The 24,286-nt window shown below is 38.2% G+C and overlaps 1 long non-coding RNA gene across 1 annotated transcript in view; it reads left to right on the forward strand.

Annotated features, from left to right (window-relative positions):
• LOC135412000 (uncharacterized) overlaps nt 1–24,286 on the forward strand; it is a 29,728-nt gene that overhangs the window by 3,390 nt on the left and 2,052 nt on the right. The window contains exon 2 of the long non-coding RNA XR_010429454.1: nt 23,455–23,525. This is a non-coding gene — a long non-coding RNA (uncharacterized LOC135412000). The remainder of the gene's footprint in view (nt 1–23,454; nt 23,526–24,286) is intronic.

Genomic DNA, 24,286 nt, shown 5'->3' on the forward strand with positions numbered 1-24,286 from the left:
AAAGTGACAGACCTCCCAGAAGTGAAAGCTCAAGAAGAATGTGCCAGTGATGAGCAGGAATCTCCAGAAGCTGAGACCAAAGTTCTGGATGAGAATTCAAGGGATCATAATAGCTGTCCCATCCTGATATTATCTAACTCCTGCTCTGGAAATTGGCAGGCAAATGCTAGCACTTAATAGTGTTTGTGTTATGAAAGTTTAAAGAGATTTTTTTATATACACAGTAAGTCCTTTCATAATACTTCTTAGAAAAAAAAAGAACAAACCTAGAACTTAGGAAGGAGAACCTGGATTTGTGTGTTCTGGTCACATAAAGCTCGTACTGAATATCCAAAGCCATCTGTGCTGGACACTAAGTTAGTTTGCCTTCCTGTGGAAGGGGTTGAACAGGCATTCATAAAATCCCCTATACTTTCTTTTTCCCCCCTGCACCAGAGCATCTCTCACATCCAGGAATCCAGCAGCCTACAGCTTTCTCAAGGGCAGTTATTCTTACTCAAGCTAACAGAAACACGGAGTTCGGTACTCATTTACTGTTTAGTATTCACTGTAAACAAATCACTGCTGAATTATGAATCAAACCTTTGGTGCACACTAGTGTCTTTTGGAGGTGCCTGCCATATGCCAACAGGCATACATACCACTGAAGTCATACGTAGGTGTCTAATGGTGGTACCCACAAAGTACCAACTGGCAGAAGTAAACAGCTATTAAAAGTTACTATCAGTGTTCCTTTAACAGGTAGATGTAGTAGATAATAAGTAGGAAAACTTACTTTTTAGTGGATAAACTCAGGCAGGGTCTGCCATGAGAAGGTAAATTTTATAAAGCTCAAAATAGAAGGAGATTATTACCATTTTTCCTCACAATGACATCATTCCCATAAGGAATCACATGCATACTGGCAAAAGCTTGAGAAACGTTGGAGTAATACTTTGATAGTAACTCATTAGTAAATCATTATAATAAGTTTTACTGGTTGAGAAACTGATAGCATAGCTCTGACTACTGTATTTTTTATTAAAAGCTGGATGAAGGGTGAGTAAGCCCCTATTTAATGTATAAATAAATGGTGATCAGCTAACAAGAAGTATCTTGGAGCTATGCTTGATAAGGGGATGAGTTAATGTCTGTAAACATTCTAGTGACTCCTAGTGGGGAGACTCCAGCTCCTATCTGTCACAAGCTTGAGCTCTTACTGCACCTGCACATGGTAAGAATGACAAGAGATTAATTGATTAATTCCCAGCAGGCTGAAGGACATTGCTGCTGAATGTAATGCAGCTGAACTAAGTTCCCAGCTATAACAGAGAAAGGGAGAAGGCAGTAAACTAGAAAACAGTTATCAGAACTCAGAATTTTGAGATGTTGAAAGTTTTTGGTAGCAAAGAATGGCTCTGTGACAAGACAATGTGTGGAGAATTTTGATGCATCTTTGGTTATGACAGGTTTGCCTTCAATAAGTGTCTTTGTGGAAGAGTTAGTTTTCACCTGAATTGTTAGCAAACTAGTTGACCTTATAGACCAATTGAAAAAAATGGTAAACAGCTAATAAATGGTAGCTATCTTTCTGGCTGTGGAATGAGTATTTTATTTATATATGTAGCTGGGACAATATAGGCTCTATATCTGTGAGAGTGCTGTGCAACCATCTAGCCAGGATCCTGGTATAGAAATATATGTCCTGCTGACTGGAGTCAACTGGATTAAAAATAACAGAAGCCACCTCATCTCCGCTTCTAGTTACATGTAGCATGGGAGTATGATTAGAGAAGAAGCATTGATGTGATAAAAGAGAGAAGAAGTTAACTCTCAGCTTTTAAGCAGAATAGAAGGCAGTAAGGACACTGTTACAAGTGAGAGAGGCAAATTCCACTGAAATTATAAATTTTATACAGTTAATACTGTTACAGTGTGAACTCTAAGAAACAGGAAGTACAGTTTTCATTTCGGGTTGGGATTTTCTTTGCTTTTTATGTTTTAAAGGCCAGGTAATATCTGTAGGGTGATCTCCTCCAAAGTGTAATCCGTAGAAATGTCATGATTTTTAATGTCTTTCTCTCTCTTTCTTTCTGTTCTCCTCCACTAGGTCACATCCATAGCCTATCTACTTTGACATCCATGTGTAAGGGATCCGTTCACAGGGTCCCTACAATATATTTGTTCTTTCCTTTCATGTGATACTGTGATACTTTATTTGTTGGGTTTTTTTCCTTTCTATTTGCAAATGACTTTTTTCTTTAATCTCACTTTCATTTTCTTTTTTTTTATATTACATTTCTGCTTTTTTAAAAGCTGTATCACACTGTCTGTGTGTGTTTTTGTCCACATCTTTCTTCTACTTCAGTCTCTCCTGCTTGCAATGCTCCTGTAAAAAGGAGATGCAAAAGCTAAGTATTTTCTTGGTATAAATATATATTTTCTTGAGGTATAAAGTGAGTTACTGGCAGATCTGCAGCCTGTAGCCTGGCTGTTGAGAGCTGTGTGCATAATCCATTACCACTGTGTGATTGTTCTCTCTGGTTGCTGAGTTGTGTGAGATAGGACTGCTGGGAGGAGGTGGCAGTTGCTGAACAGATGTGCTGAACAGAAGGACTCAAATAACCGGTGTTGTGGAGAATCTTTTTGTCATGGGAAGGGGCTCTGAGATACCGACAGGGAAAATCTTCACTGCTTTTTTTCTATTTTGTGGCTGTTACCAGAGCTGGAAGAATCTGATAGTAGAAATAGTCATTCTCAAATAAACTTTTTGCCCGTTTGAAGCTGGTTTCTAACATTGCCCATACAGCAAATTCAGCTTAAACCCCTTACTGTGTATCCCTTCCTTTACTGCTTAAAAATTGAGGCTGAGTGTTTCTTTTATTAAACAAGTTAGAGCTGGCTAGAGATATAACTAGATGCAATATAATTCTGCAATATAATTTATATTGTGCAATATAATGTAGTCTAATATAATTGCAATAAAAAATGTGCGATATAATGTAGTGGTGAGACACTGGAACAGGTTGCCCAGAAAAGTTCCTCATCCCTGGAAGTGTTCAAGGCCAGGTTGGATGGGGCTTTGAGCCATGGGCAGGGACACCTTCCACTAGACCAGGTTGTTGGTCAATGCATATGATATGAACATTTATTCCTTGCAAGATTATGCAATGTATGCATTAATGGTATGTGCCATTAACTTCAAGGAAGTCAAAAAGGAAAATCTTAATGTCAGTTCTAAACTCGTCAAAATTGAGGACCACCTTTTCTCAGTGTTACAGCCATTTCTCACATTTACTCCATCTGTTGTGCCCATCTGCCAAGTAGAGAAATACTGTGTTTGGAAGAAGTGACATTTCAATTTCCAGTGAAATATTTGGATCCTGCAGAACTCTCTATATACATAACAAAATGTTCCTCCATCTAAATGTTTAAAACAAATGTTTAAATAATTGTCATCTGTTAAAGTGTCCTTAGAGCACTGGGCACTGGGTGGTGACAAATGGAAATTAATTTTATAGCAAATATACTTATGGGAATTATTTTATGGTTATGGGAGTTGTTCCAGCATATCCTTGATGATCAACAACCATGTTTGCTGTGCTAGATCATCAAAAGAAAGACATATGGTTGTACACTTGGGTACATTGTTTTCAGACAACCTCATCTGCTCATTTTCTTTCTACATATAATAGCGGGGGCATTTTCTCCCCTTCCTCTGTCACAGCTTTTCGGTGTCTTTCAGGAGCCGCTTGCCTTAAGACTTTCGGAGAAATTCCAGGTTAAGTGATGGATTTCTGTACTTTCACATCTGTGTTACAAGTGGAATCAGTTGATCTCTCTTCTGTCTTAATTTCTGTTTTGCAATTCTTGTTTTTGTGGAGGGCCTGTATATATGTGTGTGTGTGTATGTGTGTGTATATATATGTATACACATTTATGTGGTGTATATATACATATATATACATATATACCTCTACACATATGTGGTGTATATGTATACATATAAAAGAAATACCATATATATATGTATATGGTATATATATATGGTTGGCTTGCAGATACCTGTATGCAGCTTGTGTGAGAGGCTGTCACTAAACTATGAGATATAGTTTAGTGATCAGAAATTACTTCCTTTCCTTACTTTTGTTATTACTTATCCATTGGATCACTGATTTGGTGAACCACAGGTGTACATGCAAGTAGATAAATAAACTCATTGAGGCTATTAGACCTAGAAGTACTCGTGGGCTTCAAACTAGACATGTGTATGTGCTTTATTTATTTGTGGCTGTCTAATTACTGGTATAAATATTGTCAAAAGCGGTACATGTGAAACAGTGTATAATAACAGCTTTGTCAAACCCCCTCAGTGCTGGGGAGGGGAGCAAAACATCCATCCCATTAGCCACATCTGAAGTTAGACACGTGAAGATTTTCTCTTGATACCTACCAATATGATTGTTATTTCCCTTTCCTATAAAGTGGGCTACGTTTGAAAACACTCATCCAAAATACAGGTGAGAGCATTTGATTCCTGCTTGAGACTGAAGGGTTCAATATGCCTGAAAGGAGTAGGAGGGAGAGAACTGTACAGGCTGGGGGGCACCTACCCAGAAGTTGTGTGAGGAGGTGGAAATACTACTGCTGCCCCCAGAGAAGTTTAGATGTCTGAATGCCCATTGCCTACAGAAACAGATTTTGAAGAGACCCAGCTGCATTGCTTGCTGTGCTGTCTTAAAAGTCCCAGAGAGACCCAGCTGCACTGTCTTAAAAGTCAGACCACTGTGTTGTGCTCCCACACTGGTGCAAAGTTTACAGAGCGGCATGAGTTAAACAAGGTGTGAAAGCACTCACGGGTAGTCTTTAAGCTGGTGTTTTGGCTGGGAGCTTGAGTGTCTTCAAGCCAAGAGGGCTGAAACTCCTTCTTGATTCCTGGATGTTTCCCCTAGTGCCTGGGCACAATGGGTGCTGCTGCAGACCTTGTAGATGGGTCGCTGTGCTTTGAAGGACATTGCGAGTGGCAGAGCTGGCTGCGACAGGGATCCTGAACAAGGGTCATGGCAGGATTTCTGCAGGGGACAACCCAGCCCAGGCAACCTGCCTGGCTGAGAAATAAGCCATGTGCCAAGTTTCTCCACTTTGCTGATGTCAGAGAACTCCTGGCACATTCTCTGCTGCTACTATCCTGCATGCTGGAGCCCACTGAGTCCTTCGGGCCAAAACTGCTACCTCCATACTCCCTCCCACACAACCCAAATTTGAACTGACAGTACATGCAGTGAAGCAGGGGAGCTTCTGCCCCCCTCCTGGGGCAGTGTGGGGAGCTCTGAGAGCATGGTACCCCCAGGGGCACCTGAGATGGTTGGAGGTATCTGGGCCAGGCACAGACCCTGTCATGAAGCCAGAAAGGCTGTTTTTTGCTAAAACCTTCTTCTTGGTATTCCCTCACATGGATGGTGGATATAGGGCTTGAATTCAGGCACCAGATCAACTTCACATCTGTTTTTAAGAAGCAGTATCACTGCTGTCTAAATACTTGGGGGACTTCAAAGGAGAAAGTGCGGCAGCACAGAGTCTGGGCTGCTCTCTGCATCAGCAGTGGCTGGCCAAGGGAGATTTCAGCATCGAGGCTTTTGAGTGAAACATTCGATTAAATGTGTTGTGGGTTTGGCCAGTTCAAGTCCTGATTCTGGGCCCAAATGAGGGCCCTAACTTACTATACACATAAAAGACAGAAAGCTTCACCTGAGGTTAATAATTGCCATCCTAAAAAATTCTTCCTACAATTCCATTCTTCCATTCATTCCATTAAATTGTTATGTTTCCTTTTTTTCACAATCTGGTATGTTTTTTCATTCCTGAAAAGTCAAACAAAGCTTTTTCAGTAAAAAGATACAAAAGAAGGGGGTGAGGGAGTGGGGGGAAGAAGCCAAGAAGGCAGATAAACCTATTACAATCAAACAAATAAGATGCCTATGTGTACACAAGTGGGATATATTTTAAAAGGCAGTCAGAAGGCCCAAAGCCTTACTCTCTGCTTCACCCCAAACTTTTTTTAAATAACATAGCACAAAAAACTAGCTGAGAAATTCCATACATAAGTATCTAATTACTTATTATTTAATTATGAGAAAGAATCTACATTAAATGAAAACCACTTGGGTTTAGTAGCTGAAGGGAGTTGCTATTTTCTTCATAATTTTTAGGACAATGGAGCATCATTTCTGTGATGAAAAAAGCAAAGACTGTTTAACTTCTGTCCAATTTCTCACTCAGATGTTTAATTCCCTCATCCATCTTCCAAATCTTCTCCAGACTGGATATAGGTTCCTCACTGAATGTATTTTTTCTAAAATCTGTGGGTTAAACTGCTCAGCTTTTGTATACTCTTCATTATTTTGTAGTTCACTATCAGATCCTTCCTGAAATACCTCTTTTTCAGTTCTTAATCTTCTTAATGGTCTTTTGTATAGGAGTCTCTCCGTATCATCCTTATTGCCTGCTTTTCTGAGCTTTTCCTAGTTGTATGATATTCTGAAAAGCAGGATGCCATGGCATGATGAAGTGGTTTATGTTTTCTGTATTGTGTTTACTGTGTTATGATGTATATTCTTCTTTTATTATAGTAATTCCAAATAATCTTTGACTTTTGTCTGTGTCTGAGCTTTGAGTTAATGTTTTCACAAATATACTCAAAGCAACTGAGGCCTTTGAGATGTAATAAGAAATTCAGACATACCTTTCTGTATCTGTGCTTAGGAATTATTTCCCCCCTAGGCTTTCACTTACTGGATAATGGCTTTCATCTTCAGGCAATTTAATTGCCTGGTAACTCTTTCTAGTGAAAACTATTTATTGCCTTATTCAGCCAGTCCTAGATTTCATGATCCTGAGTGCATCTGTGTCATCTGTGAACTTGGTAACAGTTGTGAACTTGGCAATGAGTTTTGAACTCATTATTTGTTCGTTTTCCACATACATTCTGAAAATATGGAGCAGCAAAAAAGGCTTGAGAGCAGATTCTTGCTATCTCAGTCCCTTTATTTATTGTTGCCTTGCTTTCTGTCTTTAACCAATTACTAATCTCCTAGAAGACTTTTTTCTCTTAGTGCATGATAGTTTCTTTTCTTCAGTTTAGCAAGGGCTCTTGTTGAGAATCTTTGAAAAATCACACATACTGCATTCCAATGATCATTCTTAGCTGCATTCTTATTAAATATTTTTGTTGTCTTACTCTGGGTATATTTTCCCTTCTGGTTACATGTTGAATTAGTTATGTAAACAGTTTTCTTAATTGAAATATTTTTATTTTCTCCTTTTCTGCTATTTATCTATACTTACTTCTTTTCCTTCATTTGCTAAGATTCTAACTTGCTGTTCAAAAGCTCTCCATCATGCCTGCAAACCTTTTTAGTAATTTATTTTATTTTTTTTAAAGACTCCTTCTGTTTAATTGTTCTCAATCAAGTTAAACTAGAAGGAGATCTGGAGGGAGGGGAGAGGAATTTTTCCATTCTGACAAGGATACTGAATGTACACTGTTTGTTGTACTTTTCTGTAGCTGCATTTTGATTTTTGTCCTGCTAAATACTGAAGAAAATCTGTAGCTACTTTTTATGGATTTTTTTTTGCCTAGATTTTGGCAGTCATGTAGCCATGTCTTGTTTTGTTTGAAATTTTGTATTTTTTCTATTTCCTCCCCAAACCATACTTTGTTATGTAAAAGCATGAAAATACTAAACAAGATTTTCTCCGTGGTGCATTTTGAGACTTCTGTGTTACGCAGTCCATATATACTATAAAGTATTAATATTATCATCCAAGTCAAATGCATTTTGTCTCAGATAACATCTTTTAACAATAAACCCTTCATATTTCTTCTGTATTTAATTTTGCAGCATAAAATACCTTAAATTATATATTTAAGGCATGTCAGTTTTATCTCTAAATATAAGGAGTATCCTCTGTGCTCTGAAGATAAGTCTGATAATATACTGATGTAGAGAAAAAAGGGAAATATGGTAAGATACAAGAAATATAAAATATTCTACAATGACTGGAAAGTTGAAAACATCCCAGTGCAAGCAGGAAAAGGCATATTTCTATGATCTAAAAGGAGGGGAAAGTGTGAGGGAAAAGTACATAGGAGTAGGATCAGAAAGAAGATTCAAATAGACTTAAAATTCTCAAGAGACAAAAAAGAAAACATGCTCATAGAAAGTTTGGCTTAAACGAAATGTTTTATTAAAATTCTTACTATGAGTAATGTTAATAAGAATATGGGACATGAAAGGAAAAAAGATCAGTTAGTGAATATTTAGATTAATATATTATCCACAGAAAGGGCCAGAAGGAGGACCCGGGAAACTACAGACCCGTCAGCCTGACCTCAGTGCCTGGCAAAGTTATGGAGCAGATCATCCTAAGTGCAATCACACAGCACCTACAGGATGGACAAGGGATCAGACCCAGCCATTACGTGTTTAGGAAGGGCAGGTCCTGTCTGACCAACCTGATCTCCTTTTATGACCAGGTTACCCACCTGGTGGATGAGGGGAAGGCTGTGGATGTGGTCTATCTGGACTTCAGCAAAGCCTTTGACACCATCTCCCACAGCATACTTCTGAAAAAGCTGGCAGCCCATGGCTTGGACAGGGGCACCCTCTGCTGGGTCGGGAACTGGCTGGAGGGTCAGGCCCAGAGAGTGGTGGTGAACTGTGCTGCATCCAGTTGGCGGCCAGTCACTAGTGGTGTCCCCCAGGGATCAATGTAGGGCCCAGTTCTGTTTACTGTCTTTATTGATGATCTGGATGAGGGGATTGAGTGTACCATTAGCAAATTTGCAGGTGACACTAAGCTGGGGGGGAGTGTCGATCGTCTGGAAGGCAGGAGGGCTCTGGATAGGTTGGAGAGTTGGGCTGATTCCAACAGGATGAGGTTCAACAAGGCCAAGTGCCAGGTCCTGCACTTGTCCTGCACTTTGGCCACAACAACCCCCTGCAGCACTACAGGCTGGGGACAGAGTGGCTGAAGAGCAGCCAGACAGAGAGGGACCTGGGAGTTTGGATTGACAAGAAGCTGAACATGAGCCAGCAGTGTGCCCAGATGGCCAAGAAGGCCAATGGCATCCTGGCCTGGATCAGGAACAGTGTGGCCAACAGGTCCAGGGAAGTGATTCTTCTCCTGTACTCGGTGCTGGTGAGGCCACACCTCGAGTCCTGTGTCTGGTTCTGGGCCCCTCAGTTCAGGAAGGATATTGAGGTCCTGGAGCAGGTCCAGAGGAGAGCAATGAGGCTGGTGAAGGGATTCAAGCACAAGTCTTATGAGGAGAGGCTGAGGGAGCTGGGGCTGTTCAGCCTGGAGAAGAGGAGGCTCAGGGGAGACCTCATCAGTCTCTACAACTCCCTGAAAGGAGGTTGTAGCCAGGTGGAGGTTGGTCTCTTTTCCCAGGCAACTATCAGCAAGACAAGAGGGCATGGTCTCAAGTTGTGCCAGGGGAGGTTTAGGTTAGATATTAGAAAGAATTTCTTTACAGAGAGAGTAATCAGACATTGGAATGGATTACTCAATGGAGAATCCAGTAGTGGATTCTCCATCCCTGGAGGTTTTTAAGAAGAGACTGGATGTGGCACTCAGTGCCATGGTCTAGTAACCACAGTGGTGTTGGATCAAGGGTTGGACTTGATCTCAGAGGTCCCTTCCAACCCAGCTGATTCTATGATTCTATGATTCTATGATTCTATGATTCTATGATATGAGACTATAGAGCTTACTTTGGGAACAAGATGAAGCAATTTCTGATTCATTGTGCTCTTCTTGGGGAACTCATGGAAGGCCAAGGAATCCTTTACAACTGGCAAAAGCCAAAGAAATTGCATTTAACGTAGAAGGAAAAGTAGTTTTGAGTGGATCCTATTTGCTGAGAGAATAGTAAATTGATAAAAATGCAACTCATTGCTTGTCAATATCTCAAAGAAATTTAATATTCTTCTTGGGAGCAAGTAGTACAATGGACAAGGGGAAACATCATTTATGATACAGCTTGTTTATATAGACTTTTGGTCTCCCCCACATGGGACTGTCAAGAACAAAATGGTGGATGGTGAGGCGGATACAAAATTCTACAGAGACTTTCAGTCTCTGTTTGTGTTAGCTGGCACTTAAGGTGGCCTATCAGCGAAGTCAAATCAGCTCTTCCCTTGGCGTAGTACCTAAATTTTCATGTGTAATGTCTACTTGACACTGTAAAAAACCAAGATTTTTTCAGAAGAGGGACAACTGGCAGAGGTTAGAGATAACATGGTTGCAATTCAAAATGGCTTTGCTAAATTGCCGGAATAGTCTGAAATAAATACGATGAGTGATAACCTGGTAATTTCATGGTCACCCTAACAAGAGTTGCCTTCTAGTACTTGACTCACTTCTGCCCGTTTTAGGAAAACAATATAACAACCTTTCTCTTTTGTTACCAAGAACTGCTCATTGCACTTTGATCATTTCTTCTCTGTATGAAATTTGCCTGACTATATGTAGAGATGAACATGGCAGGCTTTTGTATCTGAGCTTGTCAGAAGAGAGAAATAGGGTGTGATTTTTTCCTGATTTTAATGTAAATGTCCAAATTAGGCTAGATTAAATCTTTTCTAAAAATGCCTGTTTTCATTTCCTGAGTACTAAGGATTGCTATGTTGGGGGTAGCATCTACACTGGAGTTATGTTAAAAACAGGCAAGATGAACCCTTCTCTCTGTCTACATCTGTACTAGAAAGTGAAATGCTGCCAGTGAATGTTTTTGTCAGTGAATAGCTTGAAAATTCCCTGGCATGATGACTGATGTTTTCCCATATAATTGCCAGGTATAGTTCAGAAGTTAAAACACTCCAAAGACCTTCTCAGTGAACTTGCACATATAGGCACCAGATTTTAGACAGCAAGGCAGTTCATATGATTAGACATTGCCAGCTCCATCCCAGTTGACCTTGCTGTCTGGGGAAGTCATTAACCCATTTGCGTGGGAAAGTTAATAAATCATTAGCTAACTAGTATAGGAGTGTTAATTTCCCCTTTCTATTTTAGAGCTCTCATTAGTACCTGCTCTTCTATTTTGGATGTTTACACTGGTTGCCCCCACAAAAGCTTTTGTCCACTTGTTACTGTTTTAGGTATCTGTGGACAATCACTGTTGTCCTTATCATGAGCATGGTTGCTATTTCCCTCTTCCTTAAATCCTGCATGCATGTATTTCTGAGTAACACTTAAATCATCTTCCTGCTGTATTTTATTTCTGAACAAGTGAAATCTTTGTTAATGCTATATCCAATAAATCTCTATTATTCTAATCAGGTAATAATTTTGATAATATGAAGGCTTCCAGATTTTGCTAGGGTTCCTTGCTTTTGGATGCAAAACTTAGTATGTAAGATAGTCAGCAACTTGACAAATTACCATTGGGTTTTTTTCTGACTCTTATCCCACTTTAATCAGTAATCCTCAGTGACTGAAATTTCTTCAAGAGTTTTGGATGACTGTATCCAAAAAGTTTCTTTCCTTTCTTTTTGAGTGTTGCACCATGTCTACACAGCAGTCCCTTTGAAGCATAAAGAAGGAAACCAAAGTGCTACCAGAATAGGTATGCACATAAACAGGGTATATTTTCTCTTTCCTCTGCTAGCTGCTTTTATTTTGCCCTTATATCCCTGAAAGCATGTGTATATGTCATATTATCCAAAAGAGGTCAGTCATTGTCTAGCCTTTTCATACCTACGAAAGAGTTGAAGAGAATATAATGTGAGCCTCTGGTTCTAGTGATTTCTGATCTGCTCACTTTTAGTCCCAGAGGAACCATCAGCCCATATGTGGGTTAGCAATGTGGTGGAGTAGTCTGTGATTCAGATGAACCCCAGCAGCTTTTCTGTTAGTGAACTCAGGGCCCTTTGCAGTGGTACTTTCTGATACTTCACAAGTCAGCAGATCATTCTTCCAGCTTCCTCAGCACTGAGTCCCAGAAGCACTGCCCTTTGAAATGTATAAGCCACAACAAAGAAGAAGCAGAGGCCTTAGGGCTTTTTTTTTTAAATAATTAGGTTAGATTCCTCACAGGTCACCAAGATAGCTATCGGCTGTTGGCCTTGGCTGCTGGGACTAAGCAAGCAGCATTTCCTGCCTGAGGAGCAGACACATTCCTTCTCTCCTGGTGGAGTTGCTTCAGATTCCCTAGATAAGCAAGAGCCTTCACACTTCCAGATCTTCTTCTGCTTCGGGCAAATACATATTTCTTGCAACAGATCTTTTTCTTTTACTTTCTGACTTTCAGTGAATGTAAGACCCAGTCTTTCAAAAGTCTGCATCAGGAGATCCTTATATTTATTGGAATCCGTTTGATCACAGCTTGCACAGAAGCAGTGGAAGATCTGCCAAAGAGATGCCTTCAATAAAACATTGAGGACCCATCATTTTTGTCCTTGCATATTATTTTGATCTTCAATTTCCTGTTCTGTAACTTTGACAGGAAACTCCTCTGCACTACCTTTTCACTTTACCTTTTTCCATGGTTTTCTTTAGGTGGTTATGGAGAGAAAAATGCTCATTGGAGCCTAGAGTATGTTTCTACAAGATAGTGATTATGAAAATGCATACAAATAAGTGGTTATTATAATTATGTAATTTGGGAGGTCTAGTGAATGCTAGTAGCCAGAATTAGCTTGCAGAACAGAAAAACATTGAGTAGTTTGGATTAGAAAGGACCTCTGGAAGTAATCTGGTGTCTCTACTCAAAGAAGGGCCAACTGGAAATTAAAGCCAACTTTGAAGATAGATCAAGCTGCTGAACCATAAGATCAGAAATTTTTAGGACCCTTTAGTTATGGACCGTGCTTCCTATTTCATGTGATGGCAGAAATTTTGGGTTTTATTAATATTCCATATTTTGTAATTTTATTTTTATAGATGTTTTATAGATTCCTGTAATTCGATGAAGAGGCTGCAATACTGGATACATTTCAGACATGAATGGACCAGAAACCAAAACAGAAAAGATACTCAGGAGCAACAGATTAGAGTAGGAACAGAAAAACTGAGTTAAATGTTATAAACCCACTCATCACCAATTAAGGCAGAAGTAATTTCCCAGATAGATTGGGAAAGCTTCACTTTATTGACCTTTTGCATCATTGGAGGGCACAGTTCCGTCACACAAATCTAATTTTCTAGCTATGTTATTCTTGAGGGAGAGGAGAGAGAAGAAGAAAATAAGAAGGGCATGGGGAAGTAATAATTATACTAGAAGGGTTCCATACGCACCACATGTTCCTGTACAAAATGTGCATCAAAACAGCCTTTAGCTTTTTGATCTGCTACAAACATCTGTATTTTGTGGGCTTATACAAACTCAATTAGATCATTCTCATATTTGATGCTAGTTGAACAATTATGCTTTTGGTTGCTTAGAGTTCTGTACAGATAGTTCCCTTCTGCTTTAGCTTTGCTGAAGTCAGATCAGGATATCAAATGAAAATATAATTGATACTCAGATCTACTTTTGAAACTAATAACTACTGTTGTTCAAAGCAATAGCTGCTGTTCTAATAGTATAACTATTTGCTGGTGACATGGCAGCAAAAAGCTTTGGTTTCCTTTTGATATCTCTAATTATTAACCAATGTTACCTGATTTGCAAGAATTTACATCATAGTTCCACTCTGTCATAGAATATTCCAAATTAACCATGAAGGAACAAGACAATGGCATAAGCCTATCAAAATCAAAAGGTGATCTCAGAACACAGTTACAGTCATCCAAGTCCTCAGAACTTATATATAACCTCACTCATCAGAATTGGTTGTTAGCTAATACTGAAGATTATTTACTTGTAATGTATTCCAATGTATTCTAACCCTTACTATTTTTCATCTTCTTTTTTTTTCCTCTTTTTTTTTTTCTTTTTCTTTAATTGTTCAAATACATTGAGGGCAAAACAAACTAGAAAGTTACTTAACATATGTTCTTCTGAGCACTTAAATTTGCCAGGAACCGTCTAATTTTTAGCCAAATTATTTGCACAGTTTGTTGAGTTGGAAAAAAGTACATGTAGCTGACACAAAATTAAGCAGCTCCTGTGTGCAGCTGATCTTTAGTGATATTTTTCTTGAAATCTCCAAGCTAATAGAACTACCATATGTGTTGGCTACCAAAATGCATCTTGTAACTTGTTGCTATGGCTGTTGCCTATGGAAACTTACTTTCCTGCCTGATGTTAAAACATAGCGTTTCTTTCTCTAAACATAGTAAGAAGAACTGGAAATTTCCTTGCTAAGACACATTATTATAGCCTTGGACTGTATTTTAACCTGATGTGGTCTAAGCTCATGTACATTGTCTTCTTTGAACATGTAGTTATAACTATACTGCTTTGCACTCCCTGTACTAATGGCAATATGTAGCAATGTCTATTTCTTCAATTTTTTTTTTGTTCTTTTCAACTTGCATAAATATCATCAGGATCTTTGAAGAAAACTTGCTTTTAAAGAAAATTATTTAGATGATGCAATCTATAAGGATAAGAAAACTTGTCAGTTCCTTACTAATAGAGTGAAAAATGCATACAATACTTCTGGAAGCTGATTATGTGGAATTAGAGAAATACACAGGTCTTTCAAACTGTGCTTCTTTGGAGGAGCATAAAAGGAACATAGTCTTTTCCTCTTGAATTCTTAACCAAGAGGAAAACTGGAACTCTTCTAGTCATGGTGCTCCAGGGAGGATCTGATCATTACTGTGCACCTTGTATTGTCTTTTAATCAATTTTATTTATTTTTAAGATTCTACCAAGTCAAAGTGGCAATCACTCCATATTTATTTTTCATTCATATAAATAGCAAGCATAAAAGAAGTAATGCCATATTGAATGAGATCATCTGTCTATCATGCTTGTTATTTTGTACTTTGCAATGACCAGTAGCAGACACTTAATATAAATTTAATAGAAATACAGTATCCTAAACCTGCTCATTTCCCAGGAGTCAGCTCTTCCTTTATGATGATCAATGGTTGTAAGCACTTCCTGAACTGTGGGTCTCATCTGGACTATTGTGCTATGTAGCCTCTGACAGATCTATTCTCCATGAGAATTTTTTAATGCCTTTTGGAACCTTTTGGGCTTTTGACCTCCACAACATCCTGTGATAATGAGTTCTACAGTTTAATTTTGCATGTGATTTAATTATGTGTGAAAAATTACTTCCTATGTTTGTTTTAAACTTTCTGCCTGGTAAATAAATTAGGTACTCCCTGATTATTATACTAAGAAAAACAGTGAGTAGTGCTTCTCTATTCAATTTCTCCACATATTTCACGTGTTTATAGATCTTCAGAACATCTCCCTTTTCTTATCTCTGTCCAAACTGAAGAGACTGTGTCAACTCTTCTTGCATTAAAATGACTTCATATCTTTTTTCAAAGATGTGCAAGGATACATAATGATGGAAAGGTGAAGGTGATGTTGCTATATATGACAATAACTCACACTAAAATGGTGGCTGTGACTCCATTCCTTTTCCAAATTAGAGGGACTTCTGGACAACCAGCTCTTCTGACTACTAGGCTGTTTTAAAGGGAGTCTCTGCTTATATGCATACTTTTCTCCAACTATCCCTAACAGGCAATTTCCGTGACTTGTGCATGACTTTAACTTCAGAGATTCTGGTTAAATTTACACTCTGGAATTACTCTGTCACCTTTACTTTCCTCTTTTTAGCCTACTATCAGTGTACTTACCTGTGTTTTTTTTTTTTTCTAATCTAATAATTAAAAAGTGCCATTTAATTGCTAGATATTCTAGACAATATCTGACCCAGTTCATTACTAAAGCTACACTATGTCTTCAGGACCTGTTTAGATATTAATGGGTCAGGAACGCAAGTACTTCATTAACAGAATTCACACCTACAGAAAATGAGATTTCTATGTCCAGCTGCCTTGTGTTATGCAGCAAAGATATGCCAATCACCTGATTTGCAGCAGGGCAGCATTGCTGATAATCAGAGCCGTGTGCAGAAGGAGTTGTGGGAACTGGTGGAATTGGAACGTCTATTAAAAGTGCCATTTACAGAGAAGTACCTCAGATCCCAGATGTGCTGTGTTTTCTTGTGTTTCCAAACGTGGCACTTTCATTCGTAACCAAAATAATCATAACTGTAATAAATCCCATTTTTGTCATATGATTGCTTTTACCCTGTTTTGGTTAAACATTATATTTTATGATAACATTCATCAATCCTTTGCCATTAATGTTTTTCAGATGTACACAAGTTACAATCTGCTAAAGAAGCAAGTACAGTGCTGGGGGGAGGGCAGTCACTGTCTCGGTGACAGTGAAATACACTGACACTTTATCAGCGTGAACCACTCTGGGCTTTGGCTTCTGTTTTATTCTCAAGCTAGGTTCCCTAGGTTTTGCCAATCTTTTGGTGATTCTTGGTCACATTCCATCAAGCTAGGGCCAACCTTTAAGTATTCTGGAAACTGGATTTGGTTCAAACCTTAGAATAATTTATAGTTTGGGAAAAATGTTTATATAAAACCTACTTTGATTCAGTCAGAATTTGGTGGATTTGTACGAGTTTTATTTCTAGTTTTATATCCTGTTTTAATGGATCTGTGTAACTGGAACCTGAAGCTGATGATACATATGTTAACAGAAGAAAAAAACCCCCACCTTATTTTAACTAAAAGTGCTAGCTGGTTTTGCCCATTTCCATGAAGCAATGAGTAAGATGAGTAATTTTCTTCCATTCTACATTGCAAAATTAACAAGGTTCAAGGATCCATTGCAATATAATAGTTTCCTGGCAAACTGAGCTGATGTTCTATAGGATCACACTGTGATCTTCAATTGTTATGTGCCCACAGGGGCAAACATATGTACTGTACACCTACCTTCTCAGTATGACTCTATCCATGGCTCTCGTACATTATCTAGAGATAATGTAGCACACATGCTAAAAAACATCTGTTTTGGAGTGGAACATGTTCCCTTATGCACAGCATTTGGCATGGCTTTCTTCTTGCAAGTTAAAATGTTTCTCACTCAGAGAGAGGTCATGTAGACCACCAAAAGACAGTTTGACTGAAGGCCTATGTCTGAGGGAGGGCATGCAATCACAGAACTCCACAATATTGTCACCTATGTGTATGTTACTGGGTAACCTCACTGGAGGTTTTCACCTCAGCCTGAAAACAGCTCCTGGAATAAAAAAGAGACCTCAGAAGTCTAAAATGTAGTCTGTGCAAAAGTCCATGATGTGCCTAGTATGAAGTAGAGTGGCTTGTGTATAAACAGGCACAAGGACTTGTGGAGCTGGGGCCACTATACATTAGAGGGTGCTGTTAGTGTAGACAGAAGATGTTAGGGGGTCCATAAGGACACATGCAGGATCGTGAAGGTAGTGTGTACGTAGGTGAAATTAATTCTTGTCTTCCAGTTTAAGTCAGTTTGCAAGATCGGGTCTCTTTGACTTCACATAGTTTAGTTCAGAAACAGACTGAAGACAATGGGAAGAATCCTTTTTAAAGCAAACTTTATATCTCAGTTTGCTTTGTAAGGTGCCTGAAAAAAAAAAAAAGGTCTCTCAAATCTAGATGCCATACTTATTTAGTAATTTTGTAAAATTAATGTTGATCAGTGACTTTTGTAAGAATGATTACAGCTTATCATACTAACAACTGCTTCAGTTTAAGTTGAGAGGATGACAAGTGTGTTTCTTTGAAAATATCTTACTGTAGAATCAGAATATGTGGAGTTGGAAGGGAACCATCAGGATCATGGAGTCCAACTCCTGATCCTGCATAGGACACCCCAAAAGTCACACCATGTGCCTGAGAGCATTGTCTAAATGCTTGTTGAACTTAGACGGGTTTGGTGCTGTGACCACTTCTCTGGGGAGCCTGTTCCAGCACCCAACCACCCTCTGGGTGAAGAATCTTTTCCTGATGTGTAACCTAAACCTCCCTTGACACAGCTTCCTGCCATTTCCTTGCATTCTGTCACTAGTCATGTGGGTGGAGAGATGGGTACTGGCCCCTCCACTGCCCCTTTTGAGGATGTTGAAGACCACACTGAGGTCTCCCCTCAGACTCCTCCAGGCTGAGCAGACCAAGTAACTTCAGCCGCTCCTCATAGAGCTTCCCCTCAAGGCCCTTCACCATCCTCGTTGCCCTCCTTTAATAGCTTAATGTTTTATATAATTGGATTTCAAGGCTTTGGGCTTGTAATTAATAAAATGCTTCAAACAGTAGTCTATAATATTTATTTAAAGTCAGTCTCTGGGATGCAAAACAAACAAACAAAAAGGGATACAAGCACAGTTGAAATGAACAATTACAATATTTTAAAATAACCATTTCCTTACAAAAGGGACGTAAGCTTTTAGAAGTTTAAAATTCAGTGGCATTTAGTCTTATTTGGAAAAGTTTTGAAAGAAGTTTACAGATGCAGATGGTACATAGAGGCTTGAATATTTGTATAGAGGTCCATCAGGCTGAAAAATTTCATAATTTACATTTTTTTCCTTATTAGTGAAGAGGAATTCACCTTGTAATTTACGTATTCACACCTGACCTGTACATTAAATGACTTTGCCTGAACTGAGCACTCAGTAATTAACTGAAGATTTCTTGGGGGTGCAATTAAAACATATTGTAAGTGTTGAAGGTGTTACCTGATCTGCTGTTTTATGTGACTGCTTGGGTAAAATTTAATATTTGGCCAGGTAAGCCCAGCAATGAGAGAAATCAGCTCTGCTGAAATTCTCTTTCAGGTTTAGCATTAATATGCTGGAAAGTAGAGATGGCGGTACTTCAATTTTTCTCCAGTATGTGTCTCAGGAATGTCTCTATTAAATTAATGGCATTTATCATGAGATTACCTATTTATGATAGTGTTGATTACTTAAACTTTGCTCTGATATTTGTCCTTTGTAATTCAGAATTAGATTATCTTAAATGCATTATTTATTCCAAAAGAAAGAACACTCCTCTGCTTCCAAGACCACAATGAATATCCCAAATGGCACTGGATGCCTGTGTGAGGAAAAGTTAATTGAATTATTTGTTTTATTGAAAAAGAATGAAAATGTTTTCCTTTATTTTAGAAAGATATCTTGAGAAACAGAATCATGTAAATCAGGTTTACATTCTGACTTAGACGTTTTTTCCTATGTCTTCATCTATACTATTAACCTAAGCTCCTGGAAAATAATTAGCATCTATCCTTCAAACACTTATCATAAGGAAGCCTTCAATTCACAACATACACACAGTAGTCATAGCCTTATTGCCTTATCCGAAGGCAACATAGTATAGCTGTTGCTGTTTCCTAGTCGGAGAACTGTCTGGGGGAAGAGCTGTGGGAACTCACGGCAGGCTCATCTCGAGTCCCAGGCAGTCTGCCCCAGTTTTACTACCTAGTCAGTTCAGCTGATGTATTTTATCTCCAGACATATTAAAGCAGATGGAAAGATTCCAGTAGACTCCAATGGGCTTACATCAGGCAATTATACAATTGCTGGAGAAATTAAAATTAATACACCTTTACTTCAGCTAGAGATTCTTTTGAAATCAATGTAAAATGATATGGAAGTATCTTAAGATATATTTATCTCAGTGACGTGTGGTTTCCCCTAAGTACTGCCATGCTGAACATTAAGGAGTGAATGGACTTGAGGTTTAATCAAATATTTCCTTCTAACCAGCTGGGTGGGGTTGGAAGCTTTGCAGTGTAGAAGGGCAAGGGAGCTCATGCTGGCACGAGACCACGGCTGTCTGAGCTGCCTACCTCATGCACAGGCAGTGATGCATTCACTGAGCCCTGTAGGCACTGAAGCAGTTATTTTCCTAAAATTGTTTCATTATTAAATTTCCACTAAAAGAGTTTCCTTTCTATTGACAAATTGCAGATGTAATTTTCATTACTTTGTAAAACGAATTTAAATATTTGCTATCTCAAACAAGTCTTAGTGCTCAGTATTCCCTGAATGTCAGGTTATTATCCAGACTCCTTACCTCTCTGTGTCTGACGGAGTGAATGAGTGACATCCCTGTGGACAACTGAGAATAGCTCACAACATGTAAATGATATGTTAGAAACAATTATCCACTTTTCATTTTCTCCAGGGTGTTCTGAGCCTTCACACTTAAACATACTCAACTACCTTATTGAACTCATTGCGACTACAAGCAAAAGTTTTAGAACTGAGCCATTTGTAATAAGTTTGGTCTTCAGGGTGCTCTTGTTGATTTATTTCTATTTATAAAATAAATTGGGCAGTATATAAAACACTACTGATGTAATATTAAAAGATGAAATTGTGGGTTTGGACCATTATTGGCTAGAAATTTTGAGATTCAGAAATAAATATACTGGAGGCAGAGTCAATCCAAGAAAGCAATCCCACAGGCATGCTTGTTTCCCAGCCAAGCGTTGTAGTCTTCCTATACTGACGCTTTGTGTTCAGGTTTAGGGTTTACCCAAAAGGGCAATAACTTCTAACAAGACAGATTTTTATTTCTATCTTTTATAGACTCTCTAGCTCTCTCAGGAATGCCAAGATGATGTTTTCCTGGATAAAAGGTTAAGTCATGAACCAGCATTGACTGTTTCAAATGTTTTGGTCTAGAGTGTTCTGCCATATATACTGTACAATACACAAAGAGTTAATACAATTCATATTATGTGTGCTGACTATAAGGAATTAGTGTTGACATTCATGCAGGCTTGTTTCTATAAGGAAGTACTTCAGTTATTGCCTTTGTGTCCTATTAATTTCCTTTCCTTCTTGCCAAGCAGCGTGTTTTTTTTCAAATGAATCATTAATTTTTTTCCAACATGATTGTTTTGTTTAGCTAAATATTGAGTCTCTCTTAATAATGTGGAAGGAAATCTTGACAAGAAATGAAACAGATCATGAATTAGTTGTCTGAAGCCATTTTTACACTCCTTTAAAAAGACCAAGGAAACCTTTCGAAGGAGTTCAAAGAGAGGGAGTAGAACATTTGGTGCAGATGTGACCTTGTGGTATGTGGTTGGAAATGTATGGCAATGCAAAACGTTAATTTTTACTATCAAATGTAAACAAATTTGTTTCTTATTGTTTCAAGGGTAGTTTTTCTTAGGGTTTCTCCTGTGTGGAATGTTAAGTATTCATTATACTTCACTATAGCTTTCATTCGGTTACAATCATTGTAATAAGTTATGCAGTATTTATAAATTATAGTAGCACATAGTTCTGCAAACAGTTTCAATGCAGTTGAACTTCCTACATATTTGTCTTGGGTAGATATTTAATAAAAGCTGAACTGATGCTGCAGCTTTGAGGCATTAAAAAAAAAAAATCTCTCTTCTATTGATCTGCCTATTTCCACCAACTTCATGAGATCTTTGTTAAATTTCTTTAAGTTTTGGTTACCTTGAGATCAGAAGTTTGTGGGTAGGGTGGGATTCAGAGTATACTATATGTCTTATTTTATTTATTTTTTTTTACTAAGTATCCATACAAGAATAACACACCAGCACTGAGCCTTGTCTTGCTGTTATATGTCCCTTTCTCCTTAGCTTTTGGCAATCAATGGCTTAGGGATTTCCTAAGCTAGAGACAGCATCTGGACCATCATATTTTAATAGCCACTGGTGGACCCTTTCTCTATGAATTTGTCTAATCTCTTCTTTAACTCCATTTATGCTTTTGGCCTTAACAACATCCTGTGGCAATGAGTTCCAAAATATAATTACGTGTTGTGTGAAAAAGTACTTCCTCTTGTTGATTCTTAAATACTTGTTATGGGCAAAGTGTATTCTCTGCTGAGTGATAACACTGTTTGCTTTACTGTGCTTGGAAGCAATCACACCCTGGACAATAGGTGTTCCCAGCAGTAGGCCAATGCAGTTGTATGTGGGCACCAGTGAGAAGAGTGACAGGAGACAAGAGAAGTGTGTAGAGGCCCCTGGTTTATTTGAATTTGTTCTGTCATTACACTGTACATAACAACATGTACATGCCCTTAAATAGGAGTTGCACTGCTGAATCATTTGTTGATGATGTTTAACAAAGTGGACAAGTGTTTATTTTATTGTAGGCTCTTCCTCTTCCCATACTTTGCAAATGAACTGAAATATAAACTCCAATTTACCATACATGGTTAGATGCAAGTTTCCATTGCTATGTGTTTAACAATGTACAGTTAATATATTATGCACTAAACACTTGTGCATAATACAGATAACATAGTTTTCTAACCCACATGATGTATTTACTGTGTCAGGGTCACTTTTTTCTGGCCAAGAGCTCTCAACTAGCAGCTGCATTGAGGGATGTCATTGTGAAACCATGGCCCTGAGCAGCAGGATCAATACTTTTATTACTAGCAATGTTTTATTTGGTAGTAAATATTTTCCCAGATAAAGTGATTTAAATGAAATTGCTGATTGCTTAGAACTTAGACTTTTTACTTATGCAGCAAAATAAGGATACAGGGAACTCTAACCCAATATTACTGAAGAAACCAGTGCCTGAAAGGTAGGAAAAACTTTGTGCAGCTGGATCCTCTTATTCATGTCAGCAGTGTCCCAAATGATTAGGGTAAAAATAGGTCTTCAGTGTTTGCTTTTCTGTATCACTGTGAGTTAATTTTGGATTATATCAAGATGTTTAGTGTTTGAACTTGCATTTGCGGAGCAGTCCTTCCACATTTTTTAAGAGGAATATTCAAGAACTAATATTACTGTAGATGATGGTTGCTCTTTTCACATGGGTTTTGAAGACTAGAATTAAATTCTTATAGGGGCATACTTGGTTGCACTATAATGTGCTCTCCTCTTTCATTTTTCATTCACTTAAACACCTATTTAAATCTCAATAGAAAAAAATGTGCCTGAGGAAACACTTACTCTATTTGTAAAGGAAAGTGTGATATTGCTTTACACTCCACTGACAAAGACTCTCATAATATCACCACTAACCAGTGAAAGTATCTTCAGCTAAAGCCATGAAAGTGCAACATAGTCTATATTACTAGAATATATCTGGGGAGGAGATATATTGCTCATTCTGTGCTGTCAAATTGTAGGCATCTCCCTAAGACAGAGAGTAGTCTCTCTGTCTTCCCATATATAGAGAATGCTAAAAGAAAGGAAGGTCTTCAAAATGTTTAAATCTGACTCCTATGCCAAAGAGGGACACTACTATAAAAGGTTATCTATTGCTCCTATTCAGAATTGCTCTTTGGAGGTGCCTGTTTCTTTCTCTTAGTGTGATGTTTGGCAAAGTGAATTTCCTCCCTGCAGGTTTCACTTCAGGGAAGTGTTGTGAACTCTTTTGCGGGTGCTAAGGGAACTCAGAATAGTATAGAAATTGAAAAGAGGGAATTTACAGCATTCACATGGACTGTGGAATTCAGTTAATGAAGAATTTTGCTTCCTTCTAGATGTTTTTCAAGCCCTTGAATCTACTGCCATGATTCATGCAAACTTAAGAGGTCAGAGTGCAATAATTTCAGTGAGTACCATTTAACTTACATTTCACGTGCAAAATCATTTCCAGTGAAAAGTTTTCTGCTTTGCTTCAAAGGAGACTAGCAATTTTCATGTTGGTAAAATATCCAGCAATGAGACAGTTGTTTACAGCCTGACTGTGCTTAGAAATCTTTAAAACACAGTGGTCAGAGGAATCAGGATAAATGAACTACAGCTCACAGTGGGGTACAGTATAGTCCTCAAATATGTATAATTGATGCTTTCAAAATATTTAGCTCTTAAATAAAAATTTTAAAAATCCCTGTATTAGAAAGAACAGAGAGGATTTATTGGAAAATATTTGTGAGTTTTCAGGACAGGCTTAAAACCTGTAGCCATATGGACAACATATGTATACATTAGCTGAAACCAATATGTAGTTTCCACTGTCCAGGCGCTTAAAATTTATTTTGTAAATGCATTTTTATGCCAATAATTGTAAGATATATTGCTTCATATCAGTGAAACCCAGTTATTTGTTTGTTGTCCAAAGTAAGCGGGAGGAAAGAGCACTTGCATTAGCAAAACTGAGATGGCATCCCATGCAACTCAATTTCAGAGCCCAATTTTTTAATAACAGAGAGTGATATTTTGAGAGAAAAACAGTAAGAAAAAAATACTGTGTTGGTTAATAGATGCAAAAAAATGGAGGAAAATGAACGTGTTTTTGAAAATGTTTTTCCTTGGGAGCTTTGGAGGATTTGTTTTGATTTTAAATAGTGGATTTCTTTGTGCATAGCTTTT

Source organism: Pseudopipra pipra, chromosome 3, assembly GCF_036250125.1.
Source record: "Pseudopipra pipra isolate bDixPip1 chromosome 3, bDixPip1.hap1, whole genome shotgun sequence".
Taxonomy (NCBI): Eukaryota; Metazoa; Chordata; class Aves; order Passeriformes; family Pipridae; genus Pseudopipra; species Pseudopipra pipra.